Source organism: Octopus bimaculoides, chromosome 1, assembly GCF_046866305.1.
Source record: "Octopus bimaculoides isolate indiv1 chromosome 1, ASM4686630v1, whole genome shotgun sequence".
Classification (NCBI taxonomy): domain Eukaryota; kingdom Metazoa; phylum Mollusca; class Cephalopoda; order Octopoda; family Octopodidae; genus Octopus; species Octopus bimaculoides.
The window spans coordinates 84,147,014-84,174,386 of NC_142928.1; positions in this window are offsets into that span (position 1 = coordinate 84,147,014).

A 27,373-nucleotide genomic window follows, 5' to 3' on the forward strand; every position below is an offset into this window, starting at 1 on the left:
ATTATTATTATTGCTGTTGTTGTTGTTGTTGTTGTTTAAACTATAAATGACTCTGTTTTCCTGATATTTTTTCTAATTGCGAGCAGTACTGTCTGAGCGTTAATTTTCTTTATTCTATATTCTTAGGGAGCGAAAAAATTATTATACTGTCCTCCAAAATATGACATCATAGATTTTCTCTTAATGACATGCAGAAGGTTATATCTTTGTTTAGTGTAATAAATAAGGCTTAGTCTAATAGAATGCAATCACCTTTACAGTCTACTGAGAACGGCTGTAAATGGTTTGTACTGTCAATTCACTATTCATATCTCAACTGTGAATTGGCCGCTTTGCTCGACGTCATTTCCATAATATGTGTGAGTGTGTGTATGTGTATGAAGCATGAGTGGATAATTAAGAAGTTTACTTGGAAATAATGATGTGCTGCGTTCGATTTCGCTGCAAGGCATCTTCGGCAATTGCCAGTTTTCAAAAGGTTCTGGATGTCCCATTATCGTGAAGTGATAAAGTAAACTATGAGAAAGATAATCGAATAGAATGCACATTCAATGTCGTACAGTTTACACCAGTAAATTACGCTAAGGGTAACTGGAATACGCAAAAACTTTACGCTAATTCAATACGTATGTAGCGTGTGATCGTCGCATTGATCATGACAGAGAAAAATGAGCAGAGAATATGCATCAAATTTTGACAAAAGTTTGGCGATACCTGGTTAGAGGCTTACGCAAAGTTTTCAAAAAGTTTTCATTGTTCTCGACACAATCAAGGAGATCTTGTGCAACTGAAACCCCAGTATTCTTTTGGTCAGCTGAAAGCAGTTTTGGCACAAACTTGGCAGACACGCGTCTCATGCCCCAATCCTCAGTGATAATGAACTGAACTGAGCCGTAACTAATCTGCACATCCTTCGATAACTCACGGATGGTGATTCAACGATTTCCGCTCACAGCTGCACGCACATCTGTTATATTTTTCTTAGTCCTGTTGGTTGCTGATCTCGCAGAACGTTCGTCAATATCGACATGTTTTCGGCCATCTTAGAAATGTCTGAACCACTTGTACACTTCTGTGCGACTCTTACACTTCTCTCCATACACTTTCTGGAATTTTGCGTAGGCACCTCAATAGGTATCACCATGACAACTTTTTCTGTCATGGTCAAATCGACGATCACACACTACACACCTTCCTTCCAAGCACTGCTGTAAACAGTGGAAGTGAAGTAGAACGTTAAAACTTAGTGCGCATGCACAGCAAAGATCATGGTCAATCTTTGCCGGGGGACTTCACTTTGCGTGATCTAACTTCATTACCATGGTAACAGCCCGTGTACTTATTAATCAAACCTCATATATATATATATATATATATATATATATATATATATATATATATATATATATATATATATATATATATATATATATATATATATATATACTATTCAAATTTACAAAAAAAACAACGAAAGACAAAGACAGACGAAGGAACAGCAAGCAGGTGTAATAGCTTAATGCTAGAGAAGAATGAAAAAGTCTTTAACGTATCGAACCAGCGCTCTCCGACAGAAAGGATTGAGAAAAAGAAAAACGTAGAAAAAAGGCTGTAAGGATATTACATGTGGAGGGGGGGCGTGTGTGTGTGTGTATGCGTGTGCGCGTGCCAGTGTGTTTGTGTACGCGTGCTTGCTGGCTTTGCTTTGTTTACGCTCACGTAACCTAGCAGTTCAGCAAAAGAGGCTGATAGGATAATTACCGGACTTTAAAATAAGTTGTAGGCCGATTTGTTTATCTAATTTTCTCAAGCTGGTGCTCCAGCATGGCCATACTTCAATGATTGAAAGAAGTAAAAGATAACATGCCCTTCTGTTTTTCAGACGATATAGCGCAATTCGATGAAAATCTCGCTGCTATTTCTAGTCTTTCAAGCATCTTCGCCGAGTCTCCCACGAATAGTCGTGTGGGAAGGGTTATTGATTCTCGGCTGACGCATGTTTCCTTGACGTACGCCCTAATCATGACTTTCAGAGAAGCATGGCCGTCAGCATTTCATCTTTACTGTTGTACCTAAATAATACAGCTTTTGTTACTTGTGAAAAACAAAACCAATTCTTCTAAACTAGAAACTGCAAGAACAGTCATGTGTAAAGTCTTTAATTTTGTATATAGTTTTGTTACACACCGAAGTTCAAATCCTATTGATGGCCAATGTATCTTTAAAATTGTATTTCAAATTAGGAAGTGACCAAACATTTACATAGAGTTAATATATTTCCTATGCTATATCGTGTGTTATGTAATTTATCAAGTACAGTTTTCACAAGCATATTTATTTCTATAAAAAAAATACAGGATTATATATAAATAACCTAACTTAGTTGTCTTTTTTTTTTTTCGATCTAGCTTATCCAGAGGATAACTTTCATCGAACTGAGCTCTGTACAAATGCACTCAAGTCGTGATCATTTCATTCTTTTGTATTACTCAGGAATAAATTGAATATTGTTTTCTGCCTTTTTTTTAAGTGGACAGTGGGTGATTTAACGGAACATATACAACTATTACTTGCACAAATATTTCTCCAAAACATTAACATGAATTTACCTGTAATAGTCTGGAATTATATATTTCGTTATGATTATTAATATTTTAATATTTTTGTTCCGATAGCCGTATACTACAGGAAAAGAAAAGCCAAAGAGTAGCAGTTTCTGAAAATGAAATTACAAAAGAGGAATTTATAAAATAAAGAAGCTGTTGTATAGAAAAGTTCCCATGACCGTATGTTAGTTGACAACATCACGGTACTATTGCGATAGATAATGTTTTTCTGTATTTTCACCATGTTTCAAACAGAATACTTGTAACACATAGCAATATAAACAAATTTTATTATGATACACAGATGTGAGTCATTTCAAATAAATTTAAAAAATATAGTCAGCTATTCATATAGCATACGATAAAATCTGATGATTTACACCAACAGCTTTACACACTTAAAAAGCACTTATTAAAATAAATAAAACTTTGTTAATACATCCACAACAAAAGTCCATGAATACCAACTAAGCAAAACTTTTATACAAACATTTGTATGATTCAATTGGTTTGCCCTCATTGTCTTTGGAAAGTATTACTAATGCTAGAAACGAGATCAAAACGTTTTATGAAATATAAAGTTATTTGATATATATATATATATATATATATATATATATATATATATATATATGTGTGTGTGTGTGTGTATGTATGTATGTACATGCAGGCATGACTATATTCATATACATAATAAACATGTGTATGTGCGAATGTGCGTGTATGCTGCGCATGGGTGTATGTGTTACCTCTCTTCTCTTTCTGTCTCTCATTATATGTGTATGTGTATGTGTGAGTGCATGCATGCATGTGTGTGTATAAACATTATATATATATATATATATATATATATATATATATATATATATATATATATATATATATATCAATGTACATATGTAAATGTCTATGATTGTCGTATAAGTGATATGGCATCAGATTCGACGGAAGGCAGGAGGTACTCGTAAATCGGCAGCCTGGCATGTGCTAGTTACGTACTACCGTCAGACGGTCTTTGTTCTTTAACTCTGCCACATTAGTACTTACAATGTAGAATATTTCTTGGTGTGTTTATAAATGTTTTATAAACATAACAATCAAGTCCAGCAAAAGTCAACTGTGGTGTCTCTTAGGGGACTGTCTTGGGCCCGCTCCTCTTTATAATCTACATAAACGACCTTTCCACCGTCGTAAAACATTGCAAAGTGAAAATATTTGCTAATGACAATAAGCTCCAGCAAATCATAAATGAAGAAGAAGACCGAACTCAACTCCAGTCTGATCTATATGCGATGAGTCAAGGGGCAGACAAAAACACAATGCAACTAACGAGGGTAAATTTGAACTGATGCATTTTGGAAGAAAGAGTATACCAAAACAGCCATAATCTCTTCTTTCAGGGGAACCGCTCAGACATCTAATAATATCAGAGACCTAGGAGTAATTGTTGATAACAATCTCATTTGGAGTACCCACATCAACAATAAAGTTGATATAGCTCGTAGGATGATCTCATGGATGTTAAGAACCTTCTGGTCCAGAGAACAAGGTGTCATCATTCTACTTTTCTCCTCCGTTGTACGGCCGCACCTCGAATACTGCTGCCCTCTGTGGTCTCTCCACACAAAACAAGACATCTCGAAAATTGAATCACCCCAGAGGGTATTCACTAAAAGAATTAAGGGCATGACTGATCTCGATTACTAGGACCGCCTTAAAACCTTGAAACTCTACTCTCTCTAGCGCCGCCGCGAGCGTTACATCATTTGCACGATGTGAAGAATATACCGCCAGTATTGCCCAAACGACCTAAACATTAGCTTCAAGGTTCATCCAAGGCTGGAATCACGGGCCATACTTCAAAGAGGAAAATGATCCCATCACCTTTAAACGGAACTGGACAAATTTCTTCAAGGACAAGAACTCAGTCCTTGAATGGACCATGATACCACAAAACTTGACTTGAAAAGGATTTAGATAATCCTATCAGGTGGTGCTATTAAGTTAGACATGGCCTGGACCAATCTTTGGTAGAAACATATCTAAGTTATATATATATATATATATATATATATATATATATATATATATATATATATATATATAAGTAGAGTTAGCGGTTGGAATATCCGTCTAAGAGATAAGAATATCCCTTCAATACTACCGGTATCAATTACCTATGTTAACCCTGGACATGGGAATGCAAGCACACTATGCTCATAGAGTACAGGTAATAACTGAATAAACAAGAGCTTATCAGAAATCAAATTAAAATACGCAGAAAATAGGGAAAACTTTTGATCAACAAACAAACAAATTGACCAGCATCAGTTAATTATTTCTTAATACAAATCTTAACACTGCACGTTGCAGTTCACGTTCATATTTTGAACAATTCAGACGGTTATTTGAAGCTGCTGGAGACTGTGATCAATCACTGGCTAAAGGGAATTGCTGCTGGAAGGCCATATGTGTGGCAGTAGGATTCAGCTCTTTGCCTTACCTACCAAAAGTACGAGAAATGTTTGTCAGAGATTATCTACAATTTCACTAGCCCAAATTTCTGGCCTCCGAATTCTCCCGACTATAGTCCTATGGATTACTGTGTGTAGGGTGCGGCTGAGAAAGACACCATCCGTTCTGCTTGCAACACTATAAGGCCAAGCTGATTGTCACGACTCAGGGGGTGTTCGAAGATATTCCCAGAGACACAATGAGTAAAGTATACACAATGTCACGGAATTGCCTTTAGGTGGAAGTGAGGGCGGCTACTTTGAGTTAAGTTATCTCTCAGTTAAAATGTAGTTGGTATTTGTTGATATTTTTTAATGTTTTTGTTTTTGGATGCGATATTGTGTTTTCTTTTCTTTTTATGTAAACTGTCAAATTAAGTATTAATACTGCTTTCGCCACTAAAAATTCACTTTTGATAAGTCTACTGTCTTTTGCGACATCAGTTAGTGAAACGAAGCCGATATTCTACATATCGTAGCAGCGATATTTGACTGTCATGCAGTGATCTGACGCTTCCCACTGATGATTCCTAATACAATGAAATCAGGTGATATGAGAGATCCTGTGCTCATGACCGACAATTCTCGTCTGCTATGACCTATATGTGTGCTTTTATGAGCCACCCATTAAACCGTCAAAAATTGAAAATTAGCTTGAAAATTAGAGTGTATCACATGAGGACATTAGAAAGATCAGCACATAACAATTTGTCATGTCTTCTGTTACACTTTTCGTCTTAGTCAAAGGAAAACCAGACTATTTAATATTCGTGTGTATTTTTAACCTTGTATTCTAATCGCTGGCACTGGTCAAACGGTATCCTTCTGTCTTTGCAAACATGGATTGATATCTCTTCAGTACATACGATTTATATACGAGTCGTATCCAATGACTTCGTGCACCACATTTCTGTTATACAACCCGTCCTTGATTTTCCAGGACAATCATTGATAATGTTTTTAATCTGCTGGATGAAATGTGGTGTCCATATAGTGTCCGAATGTTAGGAAAATTTCTTCTGTTTGAAGTTTAAAATTCCATCCGAACTTTGTATACTGTATACATAAGATCATACAAAATTTAGAAAGTCGACAATTTCTAAATTACTATGTTCTGCATATATGGCAATAATAATTGCATGCATTTTCATTTCTTGTGCTAGCATTTAATCTACCATGGGTGATTCGGAAGAAAATAAAAGCCTTGAAATTGGTTTGAAGAATACGGGTATAAACATTGAAATTTGCTTTACAAATCTTGTTTACAGGTATTAGCTAACAAATACTACTAAACAGTGAGATGAATTATATCACTAGATATTCAACAGTAATATATGTAGAGTTTACACAAAAATACGAATAATAGAAAATAAAACGAGCAACACTATTTCTTGCATAACACTACAATTGTTTCAGCATCGACTCAGCAGAAGAAATATTACTGATGTGCTAATTTTAGAATGCAAATTAACAAATCCTCCTCATCATCATCGTCATCAACATAGTCGTCGTCGTCGTCGTCATCATCATCATCATCATCATCGTCATCATCATCATCATCATCATCATCATCATCATCATCATCATCATTATTGCGAGCTGGAAGAATCGTTAACACGCCGGGCAAAATGCTTAGTGGCATTTCGTTCGTCTTTACGTTCTAAGTTCAAATTCTGCCGAGGTCGCCTTTGCCTTTCATCCTTTCGGGGTCGATAAATTAAGTACCAGTGAAACACTGGAGTTTATACAATCGACTGGTCCCCTCCCAAAACTTTTGGCCTTGTGCCTTTAATAGAAAGCATCATCATCATCATCATCATCATCATCATCATAATTATTATTATTATTATTATTATTATTATTATTATTATTATAGTAACACTGGTGAATTATGCCTTTTTAGGTGGTCATACACAGCGAGTAGATATGAAACGATGTGCTCGTTCATAATAACAAAAGAAACTAAATACAGAGCTCCATAATTTGAAAGCAAGAGTGTAGGATACATATACAAAATAAAATAACAACAAATTTCTTTCGTCTATAATTTATGGAAATACATTTGCTTTTCTTTACCAATGATTGTATTTCTATTTCCGTTTCTATTCTTTTATTCTTTAACATGTTTCAGCCCTAACGATGTGGCCGTGCTGGAGCACCAACGGTGTATATGTTAGAAAATTTTAACTATTCTTCACCTGTTTGTCTCCACAGATGTTTCGTACGTTCAAACATCAGTGAAGTTGCACCGATTCAACTTTTATATTTCCTTTAATTCCCCCTTCCTTATATTGTTTGCTTTTTGTATTCTTTACATTTCATTATTATTATTATTATTATTATTATTATTATTATTATTATTATTATTATTATTATTATTCAGTTCTAACGCGGCTGCGGCAGATCCGTTCTAAATATTGCAGGTCTATGTTTAAGATTGGGTGTAAATCTGATTCACTCCAGACGCACGTACTGACGGGTAGTCTATACTAATTGCTTGACAACATATTGAAGCTCTTCAATTATAAAGGGACCTTCATTGGCACTCTTCTCTACACATACATAGATATATAGAAGAAGATCATAGACACCTGCATACATAGAGAAATAAACATATGCACACATATACATACATACACAAATTTTAAACATTCATACATGCACACACACACACACACACACACACACACATGCGCACACTCACAATGGAGCTCAGAAATAAACACATACAAACATATGTTTTCGTATGCCCCAAAATATATACATTATACGAATACATACGCAGATCCTGACACCCATACATAGACACACACACGCATACATATTTATACACATACATACACACACGCTGATGAATGTATATTTACATTCATGTTATCTCTCACACCACCAAATATCACATGAACGAATTACACACATACATTAGCAGAGAGACAGAGGGGGAGATGGGGATAGAGAGAGAGAGAGTTGAGTGAATGTGAAAGTAAGAGAGTGAGCGATTTGGAAAGAAAGGAAGAAGAGAGAGAGACGGAGGGAGAGAAAGAGAACCACAGAAAAAGAGAGAAAAAGGCGCATAGGATCCACGCAAATTGGCACAAATTAAAAATCATGTTCTTACTCTTGCAAATATATAAACCACACACACACACCAAATACCACACGCACGCACACACACACATACATACGCATACACACACACACACACACACACACTCGCGCCTGTGTGTATACACTCCCAAACATATACAAGCGAGAAGCTTGAGCAAGAGGAAAGCTATTTTAAACTATGTTTTTTCTAACCTTAGAACAAAGCAAGCTTTATTCTGTTTCTATACTATTTCTATTGTAAACCAACAAGTCAGTCAGAAAAGCAAAAATATAAACTTTGTTTAAGTATATTAAAACTCTTAGTGTTTTGTTTGTTCGTTTGTTTATTTACATTTTATATATATATTTAATTTTGTATTTAAAAAATTTTTTTGTAGTTTTTTTATATATATATTTCATTATTGTTTTCATTTAATTATTTTTATCGTTCATTTTTCTTATTTCGTTCGTTAGCGAACAAGACGGTATTCACTGATATACTTCAACATAAATAACTGCAATGTGTGTGTGTGTGTGTGTGTGTGTGTGTGTGTGTGTGTGTGTGTGTCTGTGAGTGTTTGTATGTGGATATTCGTATACAAGTGCGTCAGTATGAGTACAGTTGTGTGTGTATGTGTATGTGTGTGTATGTGTATGTGTGTGTATGTGTATGTGTGTGTATGTGTATGTGTGTGTATGTGTATGTGTATGTGTGTGTATGTGTATGTGTGTGTATGTGTATGTGTGTGTATGAGAGAGAATTAGAAAGAGAGAGGGACAAAGTGAATGTGTGTGTGTGTCTGTGTATGTGTGTATTCGTAGGCGTGTGTGTTTGTTTCTAAATATATGAGTATATATATATATCTACATGCATATCAATATTATTTTAAGCAGACGTAATTATAGGCACGCACCGGGATCATACATGCATAGAGGGGTACAAGCATACGTAATGTATGTATACATACACATATATGTTTCTATTTTTGCATATAGAAGCACAAACACACAGATATTTATGTGTGTGCATGTGTGTGTGTGTGTGTGTGTGCGTGCGCGGGCGCGTGTGTTTGTGCATAAACACACATTATTAATATTTAGCAGAAGCAAGGAAGCGACGCAAAGTCCGAAAGTTTCAAGCGTTAGTACTTATCAAACTTGCCAACCTACACACACACACATGCATATATACATACATACATACATACATACATACATATATATATATATATATATATATATATATATATATATATATATATATACACACACACGCACACACACACACACACACACACACACACACACACATATATGTACACACACAGATCGCTAGCCACTACACATTCTTTATTTTCTCTCCTTGTTTCTTTCTGCGTTCCTTTCTGTGGAATGGCGTAGGCTCGAAACGTTAAAGACTTTTTCACTTCCCGAGCGTTTAACTGTTACATCTGTTTGTTTTCTACACCACTTGACTTCATTTTTTTTTTTGTGAATTCTCCCCATATATATATATATATATATATATATATATATATATATATACACACATAAATATATCAATATATATATATATATATAGTTTCTAGGGATGTCTTAAGGAAGTCCAAACTGTACTTTAGTCGAAGAAGGCATATTATCCGTGTGCTGCAATACAGCATCATGATTAATTTCGCATTATGTTGTAAAAGATGTACGTGTGTTGCATACGTTTGCAAGATAGCCGAAAAAATGTTGATGTTGACGAACGTTCTGGGAGGCCCGTGACCAGTAGAACTGAGAAAAACATCGCAGATATGCGTGTAGCTGTGTGGGGTAATCGTCGAATCAGCACCTCTGAGTTATCACAGGATTTGCAGATTAGTTACGGTTCAGTTCAATTCATTATCACTGAAGATTTGGATATGAAATGCGTGTCTACCAAGTTTGTGCCAAAACTGCTTTCAGCTGACAAAAATGACACTAGTGTTTCAATCGCTTTTCGACCTCATTGTTGTGTCGAGAACGATGAAAATTTTTGAAAACTTTGCGTTGGCAGGTTCCGCCAAGCTTTTGGCAAAATTTGATGCAGATTCTCTGCTCAACTTTGCGTAGGCAGGTTCCGCCAAGCTTTTGGCAAAATTTGATGCAGATTCTCTGCTCAACTTTGCGTAGGCAGGTTCCGCCAAGCTTTTGGCAAAATTTGATGCAGATTCTCTGCTCAACTTTGCGTAGGCAGCTTCCGCCAAGCTTTTGGCAAAATTTAATGCAGATTCTCTGCTCAACTTTGCGTAGGCAGCTTCCGCCAAGCTTTTGGCAAAATTTGATGCAGATTCTCTGCTCAACTTTGCGTAGGCAGCTTCCGCCAAGCTTTTGGCAAAATTTGATGCAGATTCTCTGCTGAACTTTCTCTCTCATGGTCAATGCGACGATCACACGCTTCACACGTTCATTTCAAGCACTGCTGTACACAGCGTAAGTGCGCTAGAACGTTAAAACTTTGTGCGCATGCTCAGTAGAGTTAAGGTCAATCTGTGCCAAGCGGCTCTACTCTGCGTGATTTAAGTTCGTTACTATGGCAACAGTCCGGATACTTATTGATCAAACTACGTACGTGTTTCGTGCAATTCGACTCATCCTGTTTCTGTTTGTCTATGCGTATATGCATGCATACATGCATGAATATGTGCAATCAAGAAAGAGTACAAAAAATAGTAAATGATGGGGGAAAGGATAGATAGATAGATAGGTAGAGAGAGAGAGAGAGAGAGAGAGAGAGAGAGAGAGAGAGAGAGAGAGAAGAGAGAGAGAGAGAGAGATACAGACAGACAGAAGGAGTTCTTTTCAATTTGATGTGGCGAATTCATTACGTTCTGAGTTCAAATTCCGCCGAGGTCGACTTTGCCTTTCATCCTTTTGGGGTCAATAAGTTAAGTACCAGTTACGCACTGGGGTCAATGTAATCGACTTAATCCCGTTGTTTGTCCTAGTTTGTCCCTTCTATGTTTAGTCCCCTACGGGCAATAAAGAAATAAGAAACGTTACTACCCCGGAAAAATGCTTAGCAACATTTCATCCCTCACATTACATTCTGACATTAAATTTCCTCGAGGCCGACTTTGCCTTTCATCTTTTCCAGATCGATGAAATAAGTACCAGTCATTCACTGAGGTCGATGCAACTGACTACACGCCTCCTCCAATACTTCTGGCCTTGTGGATTATTTATAACAGTTCTATCTCTACTCTGGAATACAATTTCCAGGTTGTAGGTGAGTTACTAAAACAAAACACCGGTAGAATTTGCAGGAATGTAAAATTGGATTTGAAAATAAATGATATTTATTGAGATAAATGTTTGTAAAACCTTTGAGTAATGCGAGTGAGGTGTCAATCTAAACATGGTGATGCCAACGAGGGGAAATAGATGATATTGTATTACCTGACCTAAGTTGTTAATAACCTAATAAATATTTCGGGAGAAATCGCATTTTAAAATACAGACGAGCAAACAGTCAGAAGATTTTGCTATCGACATACCATGAATGTCATACCCGTCTGTTAGAATTTGACTTTTACTTATTCTACTAGATTCTATGGTTATTGTTGTGTCGATGCCCCCATGCGAAGAAGTAGGATCTCCCAAGACATTATAAATAGAGATAGTCTGGCCGTGGTAGGAGTGTTGAGTAGCAGTCGAGTAGCAGTTGTGTAGCGGTTGAGTAGAGATCATCCGAAGGTGCTAGATAGCAGTAGCGTTGAGACATAACAGTTATATATACACATATCCATGTATATATAAATGTATATATGTGGGAGAATATACAAATAATAACAACAGACGAGGACAGGTGGTGTAAATAACAAAAGTATATATTAGTATGACGCTCGGCAATACGGAAAGTCTTTGACGTTTCGAGCTACGCTCTTCAACAGAAAGAATACGGAGACAAGGAGAAAAACACGGAGAAAAAAATTGAATTGTATATATGTATATATATATGTATATGTATGTGGGAATGCGTGCGTATGTGTATATATACATGCATATATATATATATATATATATATATATATATATATATATATATATATATATATATGTGTGTGTGTTTGTGTGTATCAATGTATGGATGTGTGTAACTTAGCGCTTCATAAAAGGGTAACCGGTAGAATGAGTAACAAGCGTATAGAAATAAGTACGTGCCCTAGCATGTAGAATGGCTGAAACAAGAAAACAAGATAAAAGATATACACACCGAATGGTTTACCAAGTTAATGGTCGTTGTTTGAATAGAGCTGAGAGTATCCTAATCCCATATGTGACTTAATGCAGCTCTGCGATGTAACATTCGACATTATCGAAACCTTGTGAAACAATTTATTATAATAAAAGAAACACAAGAACAAAGAGAAACACAATACCAATTTTTTACTTTCTAGATACCAAAAGTTTCATCACCATCTCAATCAAGATCAGTGTCATTGCCCTCTGCATAATTATGTTCGCCGTTGTTATAATCGTTGTTACGACCATGATCAAAATCGTCACCATAACGTCCGTCTCAATGACCATATTCCTGATCATGATCGTGATCATAAAAATGAGAATTAACATTATAATTTTTGCTAGACTCATCCTTCCCTTCTCTTACTCTTCTTCTTCTTCCTCCCCTTCTCCTCTTCCCTCTCCTCTCTTCTTTCACTTCTTTCCTTTCTCTTCTCTTCTTCTTTCTCTCCTTTCTCCCTTTCTCCTCTTTCTCATCATGCGGCAGATGATGTTGATTTTCATCATTATTTGTAGCCGGTTTGTCATCACCCATCACAAGCAATTTTGAATATGATTATCATTACCCTCCTTACTTTTTCATACTCATCATCACCGTCGTCATCATCATCATCATCATCATCATCATCATCATCATCATCATCATCATCATCATCATCATCATCATCATCATCATAATAATAATAATAATAATAATGAATAATAACACCAGCTACAAAAGCAACAGGAGCTAAAGCAACATTCCTTTGTATGTATGTAAAGAGTTAAAAAAGTACCAGCTATGTCTGTGATACACCATTTAATTCTAGTTGCTTGTTAAACAACTTGTTCGTGACATTCTTCTCATTGCTCCATCTCTTTCACTCTGATTCTCTCTCCTCCCTCTCTCTTTATAGAAATACACACATGCACACACATATATATATATAGATACACAGACACATATGTATGTCTATCCTTCTTACTCTTAAGTTCTTATCAATTACAAGGAAAATCTGTACATACATAGTGTTAGTTACATAAGCATAACTTCTAGATGTATTTTTTAGAATTGTACTTGGAACTGAAAGAAAATACTTTGGTTAAACGACCACCAGCTGTATGCATTCGCAGACGTAAACACGCACAGACATACAGACACACAGACACACACACACACACACGTAAACACATACATATGCTCACACAAACATATATATATATATGAGTTAATTAGAGGGTATGTATACCGCTTAAAGGGGTGATTATTAACCACTAACTATATTTTCTTCTCTTAATTTAATACGGACTATGTGTGCATGTGTGTATGTGTGTGCGTGTGTGTGTGTGTGTCCGACATTGCTTGCCAACTGATGCTGGTGTGTTTATATGCAGATGACCTAGCGGTTCAGCGAAAGAGACGAAGAGAATAAATACTAGGCTTACAAAATCCTGGGGGTCGATTTCTTCGACTGAAATCCTTTAAGGCGGTGCTCCATCATGGCCGCAGTCAAATGATTGAAACAAGTAAAAGATTAAAAGAAAAAGAATATATATGTACATGCATATATATATATATATATATATATATATATATATATATATATATATATATGTACATACATAGATACATATATATACACAACAGTATAAACTTTCGTACTTGCACACCTGTTCACACATAAACACACATACCACGGAACTACAATCATAACAATTCTCTTCTCATGCCTACCTCAACTCGCGTATACACTCCAGTACGTGCACAAACACATCCATCTCTTCTTTTCATATTCCTTTTAACTTTTCTTTTGCAGTTCTCTACTGAAAGATTAACTTTATGAAACTTTAGCATGGAGGAAAGGAATTCGACAAAGGCGAAAGTGTAGTAGTGAGAGACGAACGAATAGGGAATGTCTGCGACATATAGAAGAATAAAATTTATAATATAAGTACAAATCCAGTCCTTTAGTGAAAAAGGTAATCTACTGGACCGATTGACTGGAAAATATTTTACAAGGAACGAAAATGTAGTCACATAGAAAAACACGGAAAATTAGCCACACTTTTAGCAAAATAAAAGGTCATATTTCATTTAGACACCATAAATACTAGTTAATGTAATTAACCAAATAATACATTAAGTCACATATTAACTATTATTGCATGATTTGTATACAATAGCAAAAATCTATATCATGACATTACACGTTACGAAAAAAATATACGTTTCATTAAACATATCGAATATAACAAAACTGTAGCAGTCATTTATTAAGGGTTTTTTTAAGACTTATTTTTCCGCGACTCTGTTTTCGTAATATTTTTCTTCAGTGAAATACTGAATTTATTTTATCGACTTCGGAGAGACGACAGGTAAACTCCACCTCACCAGATTAAAAAAATCAAAAAAATCGTACAATTAGTTTCTTTCTTTTCTTTCTTTCTTACTTCCTTTTTTTTTTTTTTTCAGTAATTAGTAAATAAAAAGAATGGAAAAAGACTTAAATAATATGTCTGCAATTTATATGTGGTTTCAGTAGATTTTCCTTTTCTCCGAATAAGTATTCCGCCTGAAAGATTTTCATATATATATATATATATATATATATATATATATATATATATATATATATATATATATATATATATATATATATATATATATATATATATTAGGTTGTCAAGAAAGTTCTTGCGGTTTTAACCTTTAAATTCAGATGCGCATATCTAGGCCCAAACAAAATTTTATTAATCAAAATAACCACCATCAGAATCAACACACTTTGTCAACGCAAAACAAGTTTATTTATGCCAGTAGCGTAAAAATCCTGCGTTCTGGCGGCGATAAAGTCGTTGAGGGCGTGTTTGGAATCGTTTTGGTTTTTGAAGTATTTCTCACGCAGGAAGTTGTCGAGATGCTTGAAAAAGTGGTAGTCGCTAGGCGAGAGGTCTGGTAAGTATGGCGGATGAGGCAGGGTTTCGTAGCCCAATTTGTTCACCTTTTGCAGGGTCAGTTGTACGACGTGCGGCCGAGCGTTGACGGGAGAAGAATTGGTCCTTTTCTATTGACCAATGCTGGCTGTTGTTGTTGGAGTTTCTTATGCATTTCTTCCATTTGTTGACAGTACTTCTCCGCCGTAATGGTTTCGCCTGAATCCAAAAAGCTGTGATGGATGAGACCGGCCGCAGACCACCAAACAGTCATCATGACCTTCTTCTAGTACAACTTAGGCTTCGGGAAGTGCCGGGGAGCTTCGTCGGCGTCCAACCACTGAGCTGAGCGTCACCGGTTGTCGTAAAGAATCCACTTTTCATCACAAGTCACAATCCGGTCGTAAAAGAAGAGAAGCCGTCACTTCAAAACGCTGTTTTTTTTTTTTTTGTCGCTCAATTCGTGCGGCACCCATTTCTCAAGTAGTTTTTGTTTTTCCAATTTCTTTCAAGTGGTTGGAAATAGTCGTATACGTTACGTCTAATTCAGAAGCAAGCTCTCGAACGTGGATTGCTTTCCACTAAGGCTCATAGTTGATCGTTGTCAACATCCGGTGGCCGACCACTATGCTTATCATCTTCAAGACTCTCGTCACTGCTACGAATTTCTTGAACCACCATTGTGCTGTACGTTCATTAGTGGTTCTTGGGCCAAACGCATCGTTGATATCGCGAGCTGTTTCAGCAGCTTCTCGGCCTAGCTTCAACTGGAATAAGAAGATTGTGCGAATTTGCTTTTTGTCCATGTTGTATTCAACGTTCTGGAAAAAAAAATGGCTCAACACGATTAGATAAAGCGAAAAACGGGCTTTAAAATGGTATATAAAGTCAAAGTAATTTAACGATAATTAATTTGGAAATACATCATTTAAAACCAAAATAAAAAATTCCGCAAGAACCTTCTTGACAATCTAATACATATAATTTTCTTAATTCATTACCGCACCGGACAAAATGTTTAGTGACGTTTCTTTCGACTTTACGTTCAAGTGTCGCCGGTATCGAGTTTGTCCTTATCCTTCATAATCGATAATATAAATACTCTTCGAGTACTGGGATCGATGTAATCGATTTATCCACTCTCCAGAAATTGCGGGTCTTGTGCCAAAATTTGAAACCAACGGTAACGGCTATATGTTGTTTGAAGAGTTTATATTCATTCATATCATTTTTCCAACCCGTGGAAGCTTGAAACATGGTCGCCAAAAGATGATGATGATGATGATGATGATGACGACGACGACAATGATGATGATGATGATTCATGTTTCACTTAAACAACGACGTATGACTCCCATTCCGTCCACCATACCTCGTATCTTTCAGTACCTTTTCTATGAGCATTTCTCACTCACTTCTTAAGTTAGGGGTGGGGGCCACTTATTTGGTTTCGTGACACCTTTTTTCTTTTTTTAAATTGCGTTAACGTTAGCAGAGGTGATAGGAGTGCCAGCATATACATCATCACCATCAAAAACAGAATTAACATCAGTAACAACAGGGTAGTAGTAGTAGTAGTAGTAGTAGTAGTAGTAGTAGTAGTAGTAGTAGTAGTAGTAGTAGTAGTAGCTGTATATGGTGGTGGTGGTGGTGGTGGAGGTGGCGGAAGTGGTGGGGGCGACGGTGATGGTGCTGGTGGAGGTGGTGGTTTTGGTGGTGGTGGTGGTGGTGGTGGTGGTGGTGATGGTGATGGTGATGGTAGTGGTGGTGGTTGTGGTGGTGGTGGTGGCGGTGGTGGTGGTGGTGGAGGCGGTAGTGGTGGCGGCAGTGGTGGTGGCGACGGTGATGGTGCTGGTGGAGGTGGTGGTTTTGGTGGTGGTGGTGGTGGTGGTGGTGGTGATGGTGATGGTGATGGCGGTGGTAGTGGTGGGGTGGGGGGTAGTCGTGGCGGTGGTGGTGGTGGTGGTGGTGGTGGTGGTGATGGTGGTAGTAGTGGTGGTGGTGGTAGTGGTGGTGATGGTTGTGGTGTGGTGGTGATGGTTGTAGTGGTGGAGGTGGTGGCGGCGGCGGTGGAGGCGGCAGTGGCGGCGGCAGTGGCGGAGGCAGTGGCAGCGGCGGCGGTGGCGGTGGCGGTGGCGGCGGCGGCGGTGGCGGTGGCGGTGGTGGTGTTTGTGGTGGTGGTGATGGTAGTAGAACATTTAACTTATAGATCATAAAATAATATATTTCAAATTGCAATCATAAAGTGACAACTAAAACAGATGACTATGCTGGGATTAAAATGATTTTCCTATCACGTGGGCAATAAAATTCCAATTTGGAAAGAAGTCATTCTGCAATAGCGTGTTTAACTGATGATCTACAAAGAACGTAGTTATTTGTCTTGTTTGGCTATCAGTTAACCTTCTGCCTTCTTTAAATCATATAACCCAAAAAGCCATATTTACATTTAAGATATAGAACCGTATTCGTTCACAAATACTTGTGTAAGAGGCATCAAACGTAATAAATATTGTGAGTAAATGAACTCTAATTAATGGGTAAAAAAAGACGTAAATCACAGCTTTGAAAAGTTAGTGATTTTTTTTTTGTTATAGCGGTATTGATTCAAAGCACACGTGAACTCCGTCAGAGAACAGCGGAAACCATGACTCTTGCACGAAACGGCGTGAAGAAAAAACTTAACATTATCAACTGGAGTGAAAACATCGATAAACATAGGAAGTACCTTGTTATCACCCTTCCCTATGATATTGGTCCACATAAATTTATTTAAAACACCACAATACTTCACAGCTACACCCACCAAAAACCCACCCCACATTTTTCAAAGAATTAAAATTTTTATAAAGATCCCACGCAGGATATTTGTTCAAATGTACAACACAATAAGAACAGCATCAAAAACACCTTTATAGAACTAAAAGATTTTATCATCACACTCGACATACAGCTAGGACAATTCCATCTCCATATAAAGCAGCCAATATACCAAATACATATAAAAGTGAAAGACAAAAGGAAAAATGTTTTTCTCCGTCTAGATCAAGGTTTCAACTCTTTTCTTCCATCAACACTTGTAAAGTGGTAAGGAGACAAGATTTCAAAAGCTTCATGACCATACAAAATTGCATATGCGCCCCTAAATACTTCGGACCTGACAGAACCAATGCAGTCACCAATGTCTACAACTTCTCGTACAAGCACTGACAGCATTAGACACTGTGCCGCACGTTGATAATCTCGAAGTGAAATAGCATCATAAAACACAATATCACTCCTATGATAATATGAAAATTTTAGCTGAACAGAGTAATGGTCTTTGAGTCATACTTTGACGTTCAAACTGTTACTGTATATCATAGGAAACGAGATGAGGCCTGACATTAGGTCACTAAACAAGAACATGAAGAACAATAGCAAAAATGTTATTATTATTATTATTTATTTCGAATATTGAAGTTAAGGCATAAACTTGCATTGATAGTAGTTGCCATTTAATCAACTACAGTTGATTAAAAGAATGAAAAGCAAAGTTAAACACTGCGGGAAATACAGGTTATTTTGTTGGAAATTTTAAGAATTCTGCCAATCCACTGCTCTATCAACAAGAACAATGTTAGAAACAAAGTCTGTTATAGAAGCAACTTAAACTATGCAAGTGTATGAATGAATGATTTTCTTGTATGTAAAATAATTATCACATATGCTTGGCTTCCGTGATGACTCATGAGGAGATAAGATAACTATCACACTTCAAAATGTTGCGATACAGTAGATCGTACTAAAACAGAAATACCAAGGACTAATCTAACTTCAAAATATTTCTTAGAATAACTCTGTGAAGTATTATTTTCTACGGTATGTGGAAAAATTGCTTCTATCTGAAGATGATCGTCGTTTCTTTCAAGCCGAAATATTATAATAAGTGCATATCTTTAAAAATATGGAATTTATAGATAAACATTCTCTCATTTGCACTGCTTGACTTCGTCTGAAAAGAGAACGTGCTATCAATGCCGACGCATATGCCTTAAGAGAACACGAATGCGCACACTTGTAAACACGCACACTCAGTGTTTGTATGTACAATACAAAATATACAACGTCACATGCAAGAGAGTATGACTCAGTCTCATGTAGTATGTTTTCGCTATAATGCGCATCTATAGTGGCAAGCAACCACAGCTACCCTTTCTGTTAATTTACATTGCACCTAGCAGAATATCGAGGATATGATGGCTTGAAGGAGAGAGGGCTTCCAGAGCACTGAGCTGATAGTACTTTCCAATTGAATGGACTGGAAAACCTTTAATGAAGTGCATTACTCAAAGACATAATGATGTCCAGGAATGGATCCCACCACTTATTATCATGAGTCCATCAAGCTAATAACTCTTGTGCATAGATATTATTTGTACCATCATCTGCACGACTTTTGTACCATCGTCTGCACGACATTTGTACCATCGTCCGCACGGCTTTTATACCATTGTCTGCATGGCTGAGGTTTCCTTCCATTGCCCAAAAGCAAACTATACACTAAGCAGATGTAGTAACTATGTGTCTTCTTTTCAGACCCACATTCATGTCGTTCTATATGATTAACTTCCTCTCTGTTTTCAGAGTTGGGTCTTCCTTTTCTTTGCTGTAGCTACCATCACTTATAAGACTTGCCAACTTTTCAGAGTAGTCAGACTTGTTCATCACTACTGTAGCATTTCCCTTGTCTGCTGGAAGTATTATGATGTAATTGTCATTCTGTAGTCTTTTGATAGCGAACTTTTCTTCCTTGGTGATGTTTGTTTTAGGAGGTTTTCTTTTTTCTAGTACCTGTATCACTTTCCACCTAAAATCATCTCCCTGAGCTTTTGGTATCTTTACGGCTATCTCTTCAATAGGGGCTATTATGTCCAAGTATGGAATACGCTTGATGGTTGTCGCAAAGTTGAGACCTTTGTTCAAGATTCCGAGTTCGATTCCAAGCAGTGATCTGAACAATAACAACAACAACAACAACAACAACAACAACATTAATAATAATAATAATAATAATAATAACATCGAAAAATACCTTAGGAATGAGAACCCAGGTTCGAAATTTCCCCCAAGATACCTGAAGAAGGCTGGAGGGTATATCAGCCGAAACGTTGTGGTAACATGAAACAAGATGAGGACAAATATCCGTCGAATGTAAATAATGTAAATAATGTAAATAATGAACTCGTTGCTTCGTTTAGACTAAAAATCTAAGAAATATCAATCGACTAAAAAAATTTTTTCTCCTCAATTAAAAATATATCAAAATAGATCATTTCTAAAAAAAACATGGTAGGTTGAAGTCCAAGGAGCGTAAGAGAGTTCCAGAAGATCAGGTATATATTTATATATATATATAGTAAATTAATGAAACATATATCAGAAACGTAGCACACTATAAAGAATAGAGCAGTAATTATTACAACAAAAATGTTAATAGAACCACAAGCGAAATCAAAACGTCGATATAAGTTATAGTGAAGTGAAATTTAGAAATCGAAGCCAAGGAATTGGCTGTGAAGCGATGGTGGGGAGACAAACACAGACACACACACACATTCACACACACACGCGCATACACGACAGGCTTTTTTTAGTTTCCGTCTACAATATTCACTCACAATGCTTCGGTCGGCCCGAGGCTATAGCAAAAGACACTTGCCCAAGGTGCCACGCAGTGGGATTGAACCGGGACCATGTTGTTGGTAAGCAAGCTACTTACCACACACGCATACATATATGCATGTATATATGTATGTATGCATGCATATATGAATGTGTATGTATGCATGCGTGCCTGTATGTATATATGTATGTATGTATGCATGTATGTATGTATGTATGTATGTATGTTATTTCTTTACTACGCACAAGGGGCTACAGACAGAGGGGACAAACAAGGACAGACAACGGAATTAAGTCGATTATATCGACCCCAGTGCGTAACTGGTACTTATTTAATCGACTCCGAAAGGATGAAAGGCAAAGTCGACCTCGGCGGAATTTGACCTCAGAACGTAGCGGCAGACGAAATACCTCTAAGCATTTCACCCGGCGTGCTAACGTTTCTGCCAGCTCGCCTCCTTGTATGTATGTATGTATGTATGTATGTATGTATGTATGTATGTATGTATGTATGTATGTATGTATGTATGCATGTATGTATGTATGTAGGTAGGTAGGTAGGTAGGTAGGTAGGTAGGCATGAATGTATGTATGTATACACATATGTATATTACTTTATTTTCAAGGCGGTCAGCTAGTACACTTTTTTCCGGGCTGAACAAAATACTTGGAGGCATTTCTTCTGGTTCTTTACTGTCTGAATTTGATTTCAACGATGTGTTTCATCGTTTCGTGTTCGTGGAAACAAGTTTCTGTTAGCCACTAGGACTGATGTAATTGACAACACAATTTCAATCTTTGTACCTACAGCAGAAAGATTATATTACATAATTTATACACTTAAACATTTATATATGCATACACAAATATAATATAATATTATATATATATATATATATATACGCACGCACATGTACATGTACACACACACACACACACACACACACACACACACACACACACACACACACAATATTGATTAATAGCAGACAGAATTGCATTAATAGTTAATTGCCTGCAGATTCTTGTCCTACCATTGTCCTTCTTATGTTTATTGTTGACCAAACCATAGAAAACCTAACCATACCAAACTATTACTCTCGCAAAATATGCGCTCATTTGGCAGTCAACAGAAATAATGGCATTATTGTTTTCATTATTATTGTTGTTTTTATCGCTAATGTTGTTATTGTTGTTGTTGTTATTACTATTGTTGTTGTTGTTGTTATTATTATTACTGTCATTATTATTATTATTTTCCTTTGTATTGTTATTAAATGCTGCTTTTCTCAGAGCTCACCCAAGAAACCATCAATCCATTTTCGTCAATTGCATCATTTTCTCAAAGTCAATGACTGTCCAGCACATTTACGTATTTTTCCTGTATTGTTTATGTAATTCCTGTAAAGTTGACTTAGTCACCATGTGGATTTTCTGAAGGATTAATTTATGACATTTTAAACAGAGAATTTATGGCATAAGAATCGTTTCTATCTAGATTCAATGAATATAATTTAATACATTTGATTTTCATACATTATTGATTGCATGCTTACTTAGCTTATTTGGTTAAATTGCTTTCCGAAATTGAGTAATTAATATGAATGATTGCTTTTGTATTTCTTTTGACAAAATGACTATGGCTATGCGAGTGTATAATGAGGTTTGAGATTTAATATAGGGTGGCAGCTAAACGACGTCCAAAGATTCGATGGTTAGGAAGCAATATTTTCAGCCAGTGTCGCTAGTAATATATCTGGTACCGCAATCCACGATATTAAAGTAGCATAGAAACACGTTGCCTGGAAACTTGGAGAAGAGAATGTGACCTGGCATCTAAGATAGGTCGATGATAGGGTTGAGTTAATGTCTTCTAGAGAAAGATGGGGAATAAAGAAGTGGAGAAGAGTGGAGTTTGAGTGGGAGCATTTAAGTTTCGCCGGTTAGTAACTTGAAAAGATTTAATTCTTATTTTACTCTGTGTGTATGTGTTATGTGTGTGTGTGTGCGAGTGGTGTGTGTTTATGTATATAGATAGATAAATAGATACGTATATATACATTCATGCATATATATATATATATGTATATATGTATATATATATGGGAGAATGTACGAAAAAAACAACAGACGAGGACAGGTGGTGTAAACAACAAAAGGATGTATTAGTTTAACGCTCGGGAATAGAGAGTCTTTAGCGTTTCGTGCTACGCTCTTCAACAGAAAGAATACGGAGAAAATAAGGAGAAAAACACGGAGGAAAAAAATATATATATGTATCAAATGCATCGTTGGAATGTACCTGTAGAAGATTGTCATTTTATACTTTAAGTCGAAAATGAAAACTACACCCTCTCTTACTCACGCGTGGGTACGACTTTGTGATATGTACCTTGCTTTCACTGATTGTTTTTAGATGGCAGAGCAGTCTCCCTCTCGACTCCTCATTATACATCCAAGAGAATTTCCAAACTATTAGAGCTAGAAAGCTGCGGTGAGAGAGAGAGGTTTGGAGAGAAAAGGAGAGAGAAATAGGTAGATAGATAGATGATAGATAGACAGAGAGAGAAAGAGAGAGAGGTGGGGACTGCATCAGCACACGGGTGGTTAACATCACAGTTGAGGAGACTGGAGCATCATGAAATGAAGTGACTTGGTCAAGCGCAAAATCCACCGACTGGTGTAAAATGTGAACGCATGTCCTTATATCAATCATCAGTGAACACTCTTAGCCCGAGTACACGCGCCATCAAAACGAAAATAGCTAATCTGAACTTCTCGAGAGATAACTGAACCATGGTAATTATATTATTCTACTGCCGTAACGAAAAAACAAGAGAAGATGATAATGGAGTGACGAGGCGAATAAATCATAAACAAGACATTATTGTATTTGAATGTATTTGATTATGTTAAGTAATGCTAAGTAAAGTTTTTCTCAGCTCAGTACTAATATAATTTTAATTCATTAAAGCTTTCGAGCTTCCCGTATAAGGTATATTAACAAATAATTCAGTACACTCACATACATACATACATACATACATAATACATGTATACATACATACGCACATACATGCATAAGTACATATATGCATACATATATATATATATATACAGACACACTCGCAAGCGCACACTAACACACGCTCACACACACACACACACACACACACACACACACACACACACACACGTATATATATAGAAAGACGAGACATGCAACATAAAGAATATTTCCCTTCATCAGTTGTCCCTAACCCATCTACTCCGCGTTTTGAAGGCAAGGACAATACGCGACTTCGTTGGAACAGTCCTTCCCGCAAAGCAAATTAAATAAAATTTGGAATTTTTTGCGTAGGGTGAAAGTATTAACAAGAACAGGACAGTAAGACAGTAAAAACAAACAATGAGGGCTGTTAGACCAAGACGATAGAAAAATTATTATTTTTTGAACGCTAGTAGACGTGAATGAGAGGAGAGACAAGTGTCAGAAAAATCACGTCTTCTCTATAAAAAGCCAGCGGATAGAAAGAAAGAATCCCTTTCGTCACGTGTCAGCGACGAGAGGGTCAAGGAGGAAGAGTGAGAGAGAGAGAGAGAGGGGGGACGGTGAAAGAAGAATAGGGAAAGGGTGGGAGAGAAAACAAAAAGGATGAAGAACAAGAGAGGGAGAGAGATAGACAGGGAAGTAATAGTAATAGTAGTAGTAGTAGAGTGCGCAAATAAATATTAAGATAAAACTTACTTAGAGAAAGATGCATGGCGTTCGATCATATAATAATATAAATAATATATAAATATATGCATATATCCATACATATATGTACATACCTACATATATATGTATACATACATGCATATATGGGTACAGGACATCACAAAAAAAAAAACGTTAAAAGCAATGAGAAAGGATAACAGAAAACGAACTTATTTTGAACAACGAAAAAAAAAAAACCAGAGAGATGAAACATGCAACATAAAGAATATTTCCCTTCATCAGTTGTCCCTGCTCCATCTACTTCGCCTTCGAAGGCAACGACAATACACGACTTCGTTGGAATAATTCTTCCCGCAAAGCAAGTTAAATAAAATTTGGAATTTTTTGCGGAGGGTGAATGTGTTAACAAGGACAGGATCCTTCTGAATTGACGGGCACCACTTTTCATTTATGTTTTATGTAGTGTTTTTGGTACCGAAACACTTTCAAACTTTGTATACTTGTATATTTTGCGTTATAGAACCGATAAAAATTTTGTATTCGAAGTTATTTCATGTAAAAAAATTGTCGTATTTCGGTAATTTCAACCAATTACTGACGTCTACTGAGGTGAACACAATTACTGCCGTGGAATGTAAACAACATGTTCTAACGGGGTCATGGGATCTTTTCCCTTGAATAAAATTAGTACCGTTGTTTGTCAACAACAACTATCGGCGGTTCTGTTATTTATGACATCGTTCGTGCCTTTGTACTGGTTTTGTACTAGTATTTCCATACACGCCAGCTTACTTTAATTCGTCCTTAGTCGAAAGACATCTGTTGTTTTGTCCTGTTATTATTACTACTGTATTTGTGTAATATTGTTAATTTTTTCCGTCCTTGTTTTTGTATACATTCGCTGCTTTCTTCCAAGGAATCTAATGCACTTAGCTTAGTTTTACCTTGGGGCTGGCCAGATTGGAGCAATATCGAGAATAACCAGCCGAAATTGCAAGGATAATCTGGATCTCGACTGAAGAGAGAAAACTCCGAATGACCTGTCCGTGTTTTCTTTGTATAGTCTATCTGGATGTTTTGTCTCTTGTATCACCTAACTGTCTTGATGTTTTGCGTTCTTGTCCCATTCTGTATTATATATATATATATATATACATATATATATATATATATATATATATATATATATATATATATATATATGTATGTATGTATGTATGTATTACGGAGATGTACTTGCATAGCAAGTGACCTGATCTGAGATCGTGTGCTGGAACGGAAACAATTGCCGCGTGGAAGGTGTTTATAAGCCATTTATGAAATACACGAAAACCGTTAGATTCACTTCAACATTTAAATTTAATTTGCCAAAATATTTTCGTCGCTTTGAGACCGTGATCTGCTCACTTACAAAATTCCGTGCACGGAATTTAGCAAGTAAAATGCTGTCAAGTGATACCTCATATTATTCTCGTAACATAACCACTATTTTAACAAATTTTAAAATTGTTTGAGTTTCTTTACGTACAACTATCAATATATATGGACGTAAGTACGTGTTTACTGGGTGTGTAAGTTTCTGTGCGGCTGTGTGTTCCTGTATACGCATATGCGTCTTTTGCATGTCTGCATTTTGACAATATTATAGTGATATAATTTCTGATATATTTGCAATTGTTCAGTTTCTTTTAATCTTTGTTTGATTTCTTCTCTTTTTTTCTCTGCTATCGGCGTTTTGGGTACCTTATATTTTATATTTTGTTTCTTTGCTTATTACTTTTTTGTTATATATGTCGTGTGTATGTGTCTATGTATGCGTGTGCATATGCTTATTCATATATGTATATGTATATATATATATATATATATATATATATATATATATATATATATATATATATATATATATATATATATATATATATGTATACATGTCTCTTAAAGGATAGAGCTCAAAATCAATGCATTGAAGATACTTTAATGCAGCAACAATTATAATAACAGAAACAACCACAATAAGCCAAACCTATGCACATTTCAATAGGGTATCCCGGAAAAATAAACCACATCATCAGATGTCTCGTAAAATATTGTAACAAATTACAACATATTACAAATTTCTGGATACTCCATCTCATCAGGGTCGCATTATTGCCATCACCAATACTATTATTAGCAAAACACACACATCATCCAAGAGGGTGAAAGAATAATCGACGGCACGCAACCTACCATCGTTATTTTCTTACAGAATGTAAACAAACCAGTCAACCGAAATCCAGCGACGTACACCGCCCGGTTTACAGCGTAAAAATCCCTTGCCAAAAATTCATCCCCCCTGTACATCAAGATTTCCTATCGGATCTTCCTATAACGATAGTGTATTAATTAATTCATTAATTATACCCGCCCACGCCCACGCACCGCACACCACCACCCACATGCCCACACGTACCCCCACACACACATATACCTATACTTAGATGTACACACCAATATATATTTATATGTATTTTTTATGTATAACCATACACTCAAACACATATACACACAAACACATATATACACTCACATATGCATGCATATACATATACACACATACA